The 13379-nt window shown below is 39.0% G+C and overlaps 1 protein-coding gene across 1 annotated transcript in view; it reads right to left on the bottom strand.

The window, feature by feature from the left end:
• MYO3B (myosin IIIB) overlaps nt 1–13379 on the bottom strand; it is a 636303-nt gene that overhangs the window by 381251 nt on the left and 241673 nt on the right. The window lies entirely within an intron of this gene.

Here is a 13379-nt window from a genome sequence, read left to right as displayed (position 1 = left end):
ACAACTAAGGATCTCATTGAGGAGCCCCTGGAAAGTTCTTAAGCCAATATAGGCCCCAAAACATTATGCTGAAAAGGAGTATTTCTCCAAAGCGTTTTGCCATTTTGGAAGCTTTAAAATACTACTTCCAGAGCTGTTGCGAGCCTCAAGAGTAATAATGCATGTAAAGAGCTTTGCAAACTTTAAAGTACTATTAAAACATAAGCTGTTATGTAAATGTCAGCTAGAATCATTGTTATTATAATAAATATGGAAATTGCTCTTCTTTTTGTGGGGGGAGGTGGGGGCGGCAGAGGACTTTGCAAAGGGCAGCTAGGTGACGCAGTGGATAGAGAACTGCCAGGCCTGGAGACAGGAAGAACTGAGTTCAAATCTGGCCTCAGATACTTACCAGCTATATGACCCTGGACAAGTCACTTAACCCTGTTTGCCTCAGTTTCCTCATCTGTCAAATAAGCTAGAGAAGGAAATGGCAAACCACTCCAGTGTCTTTGCCAAGAAAACCCCAAATAGGGTGGCAAACAGTCAGACACAACTGACATGAACAACTGCAAAGAATATAATCCATGATAGACACTGACAATACCTTCCATATGTATGTGTTCCTGTCTAATACCTCACTTGATATTAATTTTTAGTGGATCATTGGACAAAGGTATCTCTCTTGTGACTATTATAGAAATTTATATGAGTTTAACATATGTATGAGAGATGTTTATTTTAGGTGAGCCTTTAAGGCTACCTTTTATTCTGCTGAATCAGTCTTTGGTTTGCTTTGGAGGTTTGGGAGAAATCAATGAACAAGAGATTACAGTAGGGTCCTGTATTTTAAGCATCACTCCAATAGTGATGTGACTGCAAAGGTGATAATCTGATTTAGAAAATCTTCTCCAAAAGACCACCTGTTTTCCTTCAATGTTTTCATCAGAAACAGCCTTGATGTGCAGTCAGAATATTCTCATAAAGATTTTATAGCAGCAAGAAAGTAGGTATGTAAGTCAGTAGTTGCTATCTTTTTTGGTAATATTTTGGAGGTAATAAAATGATATTTTCCATTCTTTTGGAATCTTCCACTCTTAGATATTTTGAAAATTGATAAATAGACCCATAGAATTATAGAATTTAGAATTTAAAGAGACCTTTGAGATCAAGCCCAACTCCCTAACATTACAGATGAGGAAACTGAGACCTACTTTGAATAATGAAATGTTCATTTTATTTGGTATATATGTTCAGAATATTTAAAAATTAATTTTAAAATTGCATTGCTGCCAACATTAATTTCTTTCCTACATATTTGATCAAGCATCTCAGCTCTTTCCAATTTAATCTTCTTTAGTGAAATTACTACTTCTTAATGTAGTTTTTTTTGGGGGGGGTACTAAAGTAGTAAAATTCAAAGGATGGTTCCATTATTATTGCTTAATGAGAATACTATATATCACTATGAAAATGGCAATAGATCTGATCCATTTCCTGACTGTTTATAATATCGCCAGTTTCATCTGCAAACGTTTTCAGGATGATCTAACTTGTCTTATGCCAAGTCTTCTAGAATTCCATATTCCCCTCCATTGATCCTGTAATAAAACATTTTTGGAATCTTCAATTTTTCCTTTTTAACATTTTGCAAATGTCTTCTAAATCAGTGCTGTCCTTGTTGTTAGGGTCTTCCATTTGCCAAGGAGAACCAGTTAGCCTTTTGGTCTTTTCATTATGATCATTCTGTTCTCTAAGAAATTGTGCTAGTCATAATCAATGTCTTTATATTTACTTGGTTCCTATTTTTTGGAATTGATGGCTCATTTATTCAATTCAATAAACATTTATTAAGCATCTACTATGTGCCAAGCACTGTGCTAAATGTAGCGATACAAAAGGCAGTCCTTGCCCTCAAGGAGCATACAATCTAATGGGGAAGAGAACATGCAGACTAAATATATATAAAGCAAGCTACCTACAGGGTAAATAGCAAATAATTAACAGAGGGAAAGCACTGGAATTAAGAGGAGATGGGGAAGGCTTCCTGTAGGAGGTGAGATTTTAGTTGGGATTTAAGGGAAACCAGGGAGGTCAGTATTCAGAGTGGAAGAGGGAGAGCATTCCAGGCATGGGGGACAGCCAGAGAGAATGCCTGGAGCACAGAGATGGAATATTGGGTTGGGGTGGTATAAGTTAATAATACGTGTTTTCATCTTTATACTTTTCTTTCCTATTGGTATTTTATTTTGAACTTTGCTTTAACTATTCAATCATCTAATTATACTTAGAAAGCTGATTCTGAAATTACTCATATTGCTATGAAGCATATCTATTAAGACCTATCTCTCTTAAAATATTAAGAATTAATATTAAGATAGTGTGCTTATTCTGAAATCCTTGGACTTACCTGAATGAAGAAAAACCCGATCAGTACTTAACCAAATTCCAAGGAAACAATGTCCTACGTAGACATCTCCTTCCTCCACTCCCACCCGTATCCCTTTATGAAAGGCCTAAACATCTTCTAAAAGGAAACTTGATCAAAGTTCAGAGAGGAACCTTGAACTCCCTGAAAGTCAATACAGGTGATGATCAGAAGATCAGTATTATCCCTGGATTAATCTAATTAAGAATAGTACTTCTTTCTCTAACAAGACTGAATGGTTTTAGGAAAATGATTCTCTAGGGTGCCCTGACATTTAATATTATCAGGTTATACTATATGTCTTATTACAAGTTATGTTAAGTAAATCCAAAGGCTAAAATTAAACTTTGTATCTTTGTTTTGCCTTTCAATAGAATTTTTTGTTTGTTTCACTGTCACTATAAGAATGTGTCTTAAACAGAGATTTTCAATAAGCAAGAGAAACTACATATTTGGATTTCTTTTTTTCTAAGCAACTATGTGTGGATTGATAATTAATAAATTTATCTCTGAATCTAGAGTTCAGAATTGTGCCAAAGTCATAAATTTTTCTTCCAAACTGGTAACCAGTCATTTTCTCTATGTTAAAATATATATTTAAAGGACAGTGTTCATTGGACACCAAGTCTGGGATCTTCTAATTGGCTCCTTGAAGAAGTTATTTATCATATATAGACAATAGGCTTCTGAACAGTCCATAAATCTTTGGATTTTTTCATTTTTCAATCATGAACTATATTTTCCAATGTTGTAGGTTGTTTGTTTTTGCCTTCCTTCACATCGAAGTCAGGAAGTATTACTGTATATGTTGACTTGTTTTATCTTGTTATGGTCTTTATAGAATTTCTCTAATTGTTACAATTATTTCTATGGTTGTTTGCTTATGCTTATCAATAAATGATTATGGAATGCAATGGAAAAGGATTCATTAAGTATTTCTATTCTACTTGGGGAAGAAGATATTCAAAAAGAGTTTTATATACATGATCATTAGAGAAGAAAGGGGGAAAAACAATTAACAGGAGAATTAGTCAAGATTTTCCATAGGAGACAGTGTTAAAGGTACAGAAGTAGAAGATAGAATTTGTGAAGTTGAATATTGGGAAATCAGCTTGGAAGGGTACAGGATCATAGAATCAAAGATTTAGAGCTGAAAGGCACCTCAGAGACCACCTGGCACAACCCCTAAAATTTACAAAATAAGAAACTGAGGCTGAGAGAAGCTGAATGACTTGCCCAATATCACACAGATAGTAAGTATGACAGAGGCTCCTCTGATTCCAAAATTAGTTGGGGGGGGTACCCACTGGGTAGAGCCAAATTATAAAGGGCTTTAAATGCCAAGATGAAGAATTAGTATTTCAAGCTAGAGGCAATAGGAACCACTGAGGTTTCTCAAGCAGGGGGCAATATTGTCAGATTTGTGCTCTAGAAAGATTATTTTGGTAGCATGTGGGTTGGCTTGGAGGCTGTTGCAATGATCCAAGTGAGAAGGGATTGAGGGACTGAATTAGGGAAGTGTCTATATAAGTGGAGAGAAGAGGATAAATGCAACAGATATTCTAGAGGTAGAATCAAGAAGGTAACAAAAATCAGGGCTCACATCATTATGAATAATCATAATGGCAATAATAATAATTAACACTCAAAAGTTGAGTAGCAGCCTTTAAAAAGTTTTGCTGTTGCCTTTTCCTTTGAGCACCACAATACATATTCTGATATACTCTTCCCGTCCCTCAAAACCTTCATTGTAACAAAGAAAGACTGGCCAACAAAACTACCCCTTTTGACAGTGAATGTAATTTCCATCATCGGCCCTATCCCCCACCTCTCCCACCCTACTCGCCTCCCTAAAAACAGGAGATAAGTGTATTTTGTCATATATTCTCTACAACCAAGACTGTTCATCACAATTAACCTGGTTTTGGTGTTGCATTTATTTTCATTACTATAGTTATTGTATATGTTATTTTTCTGGTTTTGTTGTATATATTATTTTTCTGGTTTGGGATTTGTTCTGTGTCAGTATATACAAAGCTTTTCTGAACTCCTCATATTCATCATTTCTTATATTGTAATAGTATTCCATGACATTTATTCAGTCTTTGCATATATTTAGTTTTCAAGATTTTGCTACCACAAAAAATTCCAAAAACACTCTACAAATATTTTGGGACCCTTTTTTGTGTCTTTGGCCACATTAGGGTATATAACACTAGTAGGATTGCTGGGCCAAAATATATGGATTATTTTGTGATTTTTTTTTGCATAATTCCAAACTGTTTTCCAGAATGACCTGACCAATGCAAAGCTCCATCGACAGTATATTAATATACCTCTCTTCTCATAGTCCCTCTAGCATTGTATAGTTCTGTATTTTATCATGTTCTTCAACTTGATTATTGTAAGTAAGAACCACAGAGTTGTTTTAATTTATTGTTTTAGTGATTTGGAGCATATTCTCCGATGGTTGCTGATAGTATTTATTCTTTGGAATGCTGTTCATATACTTTGACCACTTCTCTATTGAGGAATGGTTCTTTGACATATTTGTGTTAATTCTCTACACATCTTGGATATCAGATTTTTATAATGGATATGTGATCGAAAGCTTTCGCCCTTTTGACAGTTTTTCTTCTTACTCAAAATGCATCAATTTTATTCTTGCAAACACTGTTTAAAAACTTTATATAACTGGAGCTGCCTATTTCATTTATCACAATCACTTTAATATATTATCCATTTACAAATTCTGACCATAACCACAGATCTGAGAGGTACTTTCTTCTTTGGTTCTTTCGGTTTTTTCAGGATATGGTCATTTATATTTAAGTATCCATTATTGTTGAATATGGTATAAAATATAGATTTAGATTTATTTTATGCTATATTGTCTTTGAATATTCCCAGCTTCCTTGTTAAAGAGGGAGTCCATCTTCCATAGTTTATGTTCTTGGGCTTTCCAAAGGCTGGGCTACCATGTTTGGTTGCTTCTGCATTTTGTTGATCTGATCTGTTGCACTCACCTAATTTTTCGTACCAAATAGTTGTGATGATGAGTAGTGACTTTTTTTAACAACATTACAGAAAATATAGGCAACTAACTGGGAGGACATGGAAAGCATCCTCTCCAAGGATAGAAATTACACGTTATGAACACCTCAGAAGAGGAAACGCAGCCATTGCCTGGCTTTCCCCCTCCCGCCTTTTGTAACAATCGCCATCAGAGCATCAGAGAAGGACACCCACTGAGCTCCAGCTCTACCCTACTGGGTGACATTTAGCTCTGATTCGCAGTGACAGGTTCTGACAGATTGCTTTTGCATGAGTTACCATGTAGAAAGTTGGAGTCATATGATTAAATTCTCATAACCAATGACGCACACTGTTATAGACAGTAGGGAGGGAGGGCAGCAGTGGTACACTCAGAAGCTCTGCATATTGAGTCATACATTTTGAATTTAAAGGCATTTTGCAAAGAAAACATATACATTTTTTGTCACTTCTTTGGCTGTCAAATTTTGATTTTGTAACCCAGTTTCTGTGGCAGACCCAGTCATACCACTCTTGCCTTAGGGATAGGATTCCAGGGAGCAATGATATGCTTCAGGAATCCTGTGGGAAAGGAAAGGATATTGGATTTGAGTTCCAGATCTATAATATTGTTTTTAAGCTAGGTGACCTTGGTTAAGTCACTTGCCCTCTCTGTGTCTCATTTTTCTCATTTGCAAAATATTGGATTTGGTATCTTAGAGGACCCTCCCTCTTAGAGTGGTCTGTGATTCTAAGTGCTGGACTACTCAATTATAGAGTTGGGTACCCAAATGTTGCCTTTCATAACCAGTCCCCTTCTTCTCTTCTAGCCTTCTTATTCTCTTCCATGGTCCAACATGCGAATGCTCCATCTCCAACTCCAGGCTTTTTCCTGACTATCCCCTATGCTTGGAATGCTCTCCCTCCTCATTTCCATCCCTAGCTTCTCCAACTTCCCAGAAGCCTCCTAAAGGCCAATATTCTGCAAGAAATCCTCCCTAATAGGGGCAGTTTGGTGGTGCAGTAGATAGAGCAACTGGCTCTGGAGTCAGGTGGATCTGAGTTCAAATCTAGCCTCAGACACTTACTAGCTGTGTGACCTTGGGTGAGTCACTTAACCCCCATTGCCTCAAAAAAGAAAAAGAAAAGAACCCTCCATAATCTTAGTGTCTTCCTTCTGAGACAACACCTAGTTTATTCAGTTTAATCTTTTTTATAAGTAGCTGTTTATATGATGTCTTATTCATTAGCCTGTGAGCTCCTTAAAAAGCAGAGATTGATTTTTTCCTTTCTTCCTATCCCCAATGCTTAGCACAGCACCTAACTTGTTACAAGTGCTTAATAAATGCTAGCTGCCTGTAGAATTTGACTTCATCACATGAGAATGAGTACTTATTATGGTATATATGCTCACCAACAAAATGGGTACCAAAACCATCCTTCCCTGTCGTCAAGGAATGTCCGCTGGTAGGAAAGGCACTAAGAATGACTGACTACCTCATGAAATGGACAGTGACACTTATTTTCAGTTGTGCTACCTTCAAGGGACACAAATTCCAGGAGTGAGATAAAATCTCTTAAAGGTTTCTAGCTTATATAATGGCATATGCCGCATGCAGGACCAGAGACAGGCAGGAAGGAGTTATGTATGCCCTGAGTGGGAGAAGAAAATATTCCATCCTAGACCTCTCTCAAACCTATAATTAAGAATTCTAGCCCCTACAGCAAAATCAGTTATCGTATATGTGTGAATATGTATGTGTGTCAGACAGTCAAAAAGCATTTATTAAGTGCTTACTATTTTCCAAATACTGTGCTAAGCAAAAAGAAAGCCAGTGCCTGCCCTCAAGGAGATTGTATTCTAATAGGAGAAAGGGGAACTACAAAGCAGAGGTGAGGAAGGCAGGACCTGTAAAGAGGAATGTCTGGTCTGGGCTCCTTCCTCAAAACGGAGGTTCCTGGAAGAACTCACTAATGTGACAAGGGGGCTGTAGAGGTAGAATCAAGAAGCAGAGTATGCAGGGCAGCTAAGTCCAGAGAATGTGTGTGTGGGCACATGTGCATGTGTGTGCATGCATCTGAAAGGAAGGACAGAACCACTGCCTATAAAATAAATTGGAGACAGATATTGTAGGAATTGATGACATTAAGGAACTGTTGGGGGCAAGGAATGAAGAGTCCAAAGGGAGAAAGCAGTGGGGTGAAGAAGACTATGAGCCAGGGACTCAACTTATTGAGGAGAAGGAAGAATGATCTGAAGTTCCGTAGAGGACAGGAACAAGAATCTAGGCAGGATACATGAAACTTTAAGGGAAAATAAGGTGTCTGTGGAGTAATGGTAGCCGAGGAAGAGACTGAAAATGGCAGAGAGGAGAAAGGTATATGCCAAATCTTCCACCTCATCCTGGGTATTAGAGTATATTAGAGAAGGAATCCAGACTTAGAGCAAGTATCAAGAAATGTGATGCCTGAGCCAAGATGGTAGCTGGAAAGCAGAGACTTGCTTAAGCTGCCCCCCAAATCCCTCCAAACACCTGTAAAAATGGCTCTGAACAAATTCTAGAGCTATGGAACCCATGAAATAGTAGAGGGAAACAGGTCTCCAGCCCAGGAGAGCCTGGATGGTGACTGGGAAGGCTCTATCGCATGGTGCTGGGAGGGGAGCACAGCCCAGCTGTGGGCCGCTCCAGGACAGACCAGACTGGGAGTCAGCCAGCTGGAACAGGCCTTAGCACCATGAATCACTGAGCTGTGGCAGTTACCAGACTTCTCAACCCACAAACGTCAAAGAATAGGTTAGTAGGAAACTGTGGGATCAAGTTTAGAGCAGTCCGGCCCCATCCCTGGGGGTGGCAGAGGTGGTGCAGCAGGCAGCTCCTGAGGCTGCTTCCAGAGGTCTGGTGTCAGTTGCTTCCCAAGTCCCTGGCTCACACGGTGGGAAGAATCTTGCATCAGATCAGAGCTGGAGTGCAAGAAGCACTTTGTGAGCACAGAGGCAGGTTCTCTTGTGGTACCCTGCTTGGATCTGTCTTGCGGTCCTGGTTGATGGTTCTTGGGGGAGGAGGAGTGCTTATGTGACAGAGCCTGTGGTGAGGTGGAGTAGAAGTAGCTCTGAAAACAGCAGTGCTTGGACCCTAAAGCTTGGGACAAAGTACTCTCTACTCTACAAGCAGTCACACACTGACAAAAAGCTCAAGGGTCAAGTAGCTGGCTGGGAACATGAACAGGCAGTGAAAACAAACTCAGACTCAAACTCAGACTCAAACTCAAACTCTAGATTCCTTTTTTGGTGACAAAGAAGATCGAAACATACAGCCAGAAGAAGTCAACAAAATCAAAGAGCATACATCAAAAGCCTCCAAGAAAAATATGAATTGGTCTCAGGCCATGAAGAGCTCAAAAAGGATTTGGAAAAGCAAGTAAGAGAAGTAGAGGAAAAATTGGGAGGAGAAATGAGAGTGATGCAAGAAAACCATGAAAAACAAGTCAACGACTTGCTAAAGGAGACCCTAAAAAATACTGAAGAAAATAACACCTTAAAGAACAGACTAACCCAAATGTCAAAATAAGGGAAAATAAGGTATCTGTGGAGTAATGGTAACAGAGGAAGAGACTGAAAATGGCAGAGAGGAGAAAGGTATATGCCAAATCTTCCACCTCATCCTGGGTATTAGAGTATATTAGAGAAGGAACCCAGCCTTAGAGCAAGTATCAAGAAATGTGATGCCTGAGCCTAGATGGTAGCTGGAAAGCAGAGACTTGCTTAAGCTGCCCCCCAAATCCCTCCAAACACCTACAAAAAGTGGCTCTGAACAAATTCTAGAACTGCAGAACCCATGAAATAGCAGAGGGAAACAGGTATCCAGCCCAGGAGAGCCTGGATGGTCGCTGGGTAAGGTCTATTGCACCGTGCTGGGAGCGGAAGGCCGCCCAAAGTGGGCCGCGCCGGGACAGACCAGACCCTGAGTCATCCAGCCGGAGCAGGCCTTGAGGCCGTAAAACAGTGAGCTGTGGCAGTTACCAGACTTCTCAACCCACAAAAGCCAAAGAGCAGGTTAGGGGAAACTGCAGGATCAAGTTCAAAGCGGTCCCACTGCCAACTCTGGGTGTGGAGGAAGTGGTGCAGTGGTGGCCATAGCAGCAGCAGGAAGCTCCTGACGCTGCCTCCACAGTGCCAGTGTCAGTGGCTTCCCAAGTCCCTGGCTCACACAGTGGGAGGAATCTAGCAGCAGATCAGAGTGAAAGTACAAGGGGCACTTTGTGCGTACAAAGGCAGATTCTCTTGCTGTGCTCTGCTCGGATCTGTGTTGCGGTCCTGGTTGGCAGTTCTTGGGGGAGGAGGAGCGCTGCTGTGACAGAGACTGGGGTGACTGTGGACTAGAAAACAGCAGGGCTTGGACCCTAGAGCTTGGGACAAAGTACTCTCTACTCTACAAGCAGTCATATCCTGAAAAAAAGCTCAAGGGTCGAGTAGTTGCCTGGGAACATGAACAGGAAGCAAAAACAAACTCAGACTCATCCTTAGACTCAAAAGTAAACTCTAGATTCCCTTTTTGGTGACAAAGATCAAAACATACAACCAGAAGATGTCAACAAAGTCATAGAGCCTACATCAAAAGCTTCTAAGAAATATATGAATTGGGCTCAGGACATGGAAGGGCTCAAAAAGGATTTCGAAAAGCAAGTAAGAGAAGTAGAGGAAAAATTGGGACGAGAAATGAGGGGGATGCAAGAAAAACCATGAAAAACAAGTCAATGACTTGCTAAAGGAGACCCCCCAAAAATACTGAAGAAAATACCACCTTAAAGAATAGACTAATCCAAATGTCAAAAGAGCCCCAAAAAGCCAATGAGGAGAAGAATGCCTTGAAAGGCAGAATTAGCCAAATGGAAAAGGAGGTCCAAAAGACCACAGAAGAAAATACCACCTTAAAAATTAGATTGGAGCAAGTGGAAGCTAGTGACTTTATGAGAAACCAAGATATTATAAAACAGAACCAAAGGAATGAAAAAAATGGAAGACAATGTGAAGAAATGTGATGCCTTAAGGAAAAATTTAGATTTCAATGAGTGCCAGAGAGAAAAAGGAAGAGATCTAGGATCCTAAGTCATAATTTCGAGTTGGGAGCATCCTTAAAGTGCATCTAGTCTAATCCCTTCATTTTATAGCTGAGTAAACTGAGGCCTAGAAAGATGAAGCCACTTGTGTAAGGTCACGAAGGTCCTCTGACTCTAAAGTCAGAAATCTCGCTCATGTGTGATAATCTGGAGGCTTCTGAAGGATGCAATAGAAATGAAGAGAAGATAGAGGGTAAGGTGAAGTTTACTAAGGGAGTAGTATTAGGGGGAGAAAGGGTGGCAGGAGCTTGTGTGGCCAGCACTGACCACCATCACAGCTGATTCCACCAGCTGATAGACCTCTGATCAGACCACCTTGTGCATATCCTGAGTAAAGGCACAGTCTACCCCACTCTGGAGGGAAGATAGGTAGGAAGCAGGAGTGTGAGGGACCCTGGCAAGGGCACAGGCAGGGTTATGTTACAGCCAGCTCTAACTGAGATATAATAGTTAAATGTTCACTGTGAGCATTTACTCCTCAGAAAATGGCAAATGCTACAAATCATGGCTCAATGTATGGTTTTGTTGACTGTCTGGGCAAGAAAGTGATGTAGAAAATGTTAATAATGTAGAATTCTGGATTTTAATCCACTCTGCTATTTATTTCCATTTTATGGGTGAGTTAATGTTATTCGCATTCACAGTCATGTATTTCCCTCCATCCCATTTTCCCTCTTTAATCCTTCTCTCTATCCCTGTCCTTCCTCAAAAGTGTTTTGCTTCTCACTACCACCTCTTTCATTCTGACCTCAATTTTGTCACCAACCTTCTCCTTCTCTTATCCCCCCTCCCTTCATACTTTCCTGTAGGCTAAGATACCTTTCTGTATACTAAACTGAGTGTACATGTTATTCCTTCTTTCAGCCAATTCCAATGAGAGTAAGGTTCAAGTTTTGCCCCCTCTTCCCCTCTCCTATAAAAGCTATTTTGAACCTCTTTTATGTGAGATAATTTACCCCATTTTACCTCTCTCTTCCTCCTTCTCCCAATCTTTCTCACCTCTTAATTAAGAGCATCCCTCTTTCTCCCCCCTAGAGTCTACTCACATCCATGCCCTCTGTTTATGTATACTCCCTCTAACTGCCCTAATAATGATAAAATTCTTAAGAGCTACAAGTATCATCTTCCAATGTAGGAATGTAAACTGTTTAACCTTATTTAATCTCTTATGATTTCTCTTTCCTGTTTACCTTTTAATGCTTCTCTTGAGTCTTGTTTTTGAAAATCAAATTTTCTGTTCGGCTCTGATCTTTTCTTTGGGAATGCTTGAAATTTCTCTATTTCATTAAATACTAATTGCCACCCCCCTCTAAAAAAAGATAATACTCAGTTTTGCTGGGTAGGTGATATTTTGTTGTATTCCTAGCTCCTTTACACTCCAGAATATCATATTCCAAGTCCTTTTAATGTAAAAGCTGCTAAATCCTGTATTAGTTTAACTGGCTTCATAATATTTGAATTATTTCTTTCTTGCTGCGTGTAGTATATCTTCCTTGACCTGGGAGCTCTGGAATTTGGCTGTATATTCCAGGGAGTTTTCATTTTGGGATCTCTTCTAGGAGGTGATCATTGGATTCTTCCAATTTCTATTTTACCCTCTAGTTCCAGGGTATCAGGGAGATTGTCCTGTATGATTTCTTGAAATTTGATGTCCAGGCTCTTGTTTTGATCATAGCTTTTAAGTTAGTCCAATAATTTTTAAATTCTCCCTCCTGGATCTATTTTCCAGGTCGATATTTCACATTTTCCTCAATTTTTTTCCTTCTTTTGATTCTGTTTTATTGTTTCTTGATTTCTCATGAAGTCATCAATTTCCATTTGCCCAATTCTAATTTCAAATGAATTATTTTCTTCAGTGAGCTTTTTTAAACCTCTTTTTCCATTTGGCCAGGTCTACTTTTTAAAGAGTTTTCTTCAGTGAATTTTCATATATCTTTTCCCGCATTTTTGTGCTTTTTTTAACCAAGCTGTTGACTCTTTTTCATGATTTTCTTGTATCAATCTCATTTCTTTTCCCAATTCTTTTCTGTACCTCTCTTATCTGATTTTTAAAATCCTTTTTGTGCTCTTTCAGGAATTTTTTGGGAGGCCTGATAGCAATTCACAGTTTTCTTTGAGGCTTTCTTTATAGCCATTTTGACACTGTTGTCCTTTCTGAGTTTGTTTTGATTTTTCCTGTCACCATAGTAACTCTCTGTGGTCAGATTCTTGTTTGTTTATTCATTTTTTCAGCCTATTTCTTGGCTTTTTAACCATATGTTATAGTTGGATTCTATAGGATGATTTCAGAAAAACCTGGAAAGACTTACATGAATTGATGCAGAGTGAAGTGAGCAAAAGCAGGAGAACATTGTACATAGCAACAGCAATATTGTACGATGAACAACTGTAAATGACTTAGATATTCCCAGCAACACAATGATCCAAGACAATTTCAAAGGACTCATGATGAAAAATACTACCTGTCTTCAGAGAAAGAACTGATTGAGTCTGAATATAGACTGAAGCATACTATTCTTTTTCTTTCTATCTATCTATCTCTATTGCTTTCAGTTTTCTTCCACAAAATGACTAATATGGAAATATGTTTTACATGATTTCACATGTATAGCCTATGTCAGATTGCTTACCATCTCAGGGAAAGGGGAGGGCAGAGATGGAGGGAGGGAGAGAATCTGGAACTCAAAGTTTTAAAAAATGAATCTTAAAAATTATTTTATATATAATTGGGGGAGAATAAAATATCTTTAAAATTAATAATAAAGTTGAACTCTTCTTCTGGGTTGGAGAAGGCACTGTCCCAAGCTAATTCTGGAGATCT

The sequence above is a fragment of the Trichosurus vulpecula genome, chromosome 2 (assembly GCF_011100635.1).
Source record: "Trichosurus vulpecula isolate mTriVul1 chromosome 2, mTriVul1.pri, whole genome shotgun sequence".
NCBI classification, from domain to species: domain Eukaryota; kingdom Metazoa; phylum Chordata; class Mammalia; order Diprotodontia; family Phalangeridae; genus Trichosurus; species Trichosurus vulpecula.
Note: the sequence above shows the minus strand (reverse complement) of the source record. Positions and strands in the feature narration are given on the sequence as shown.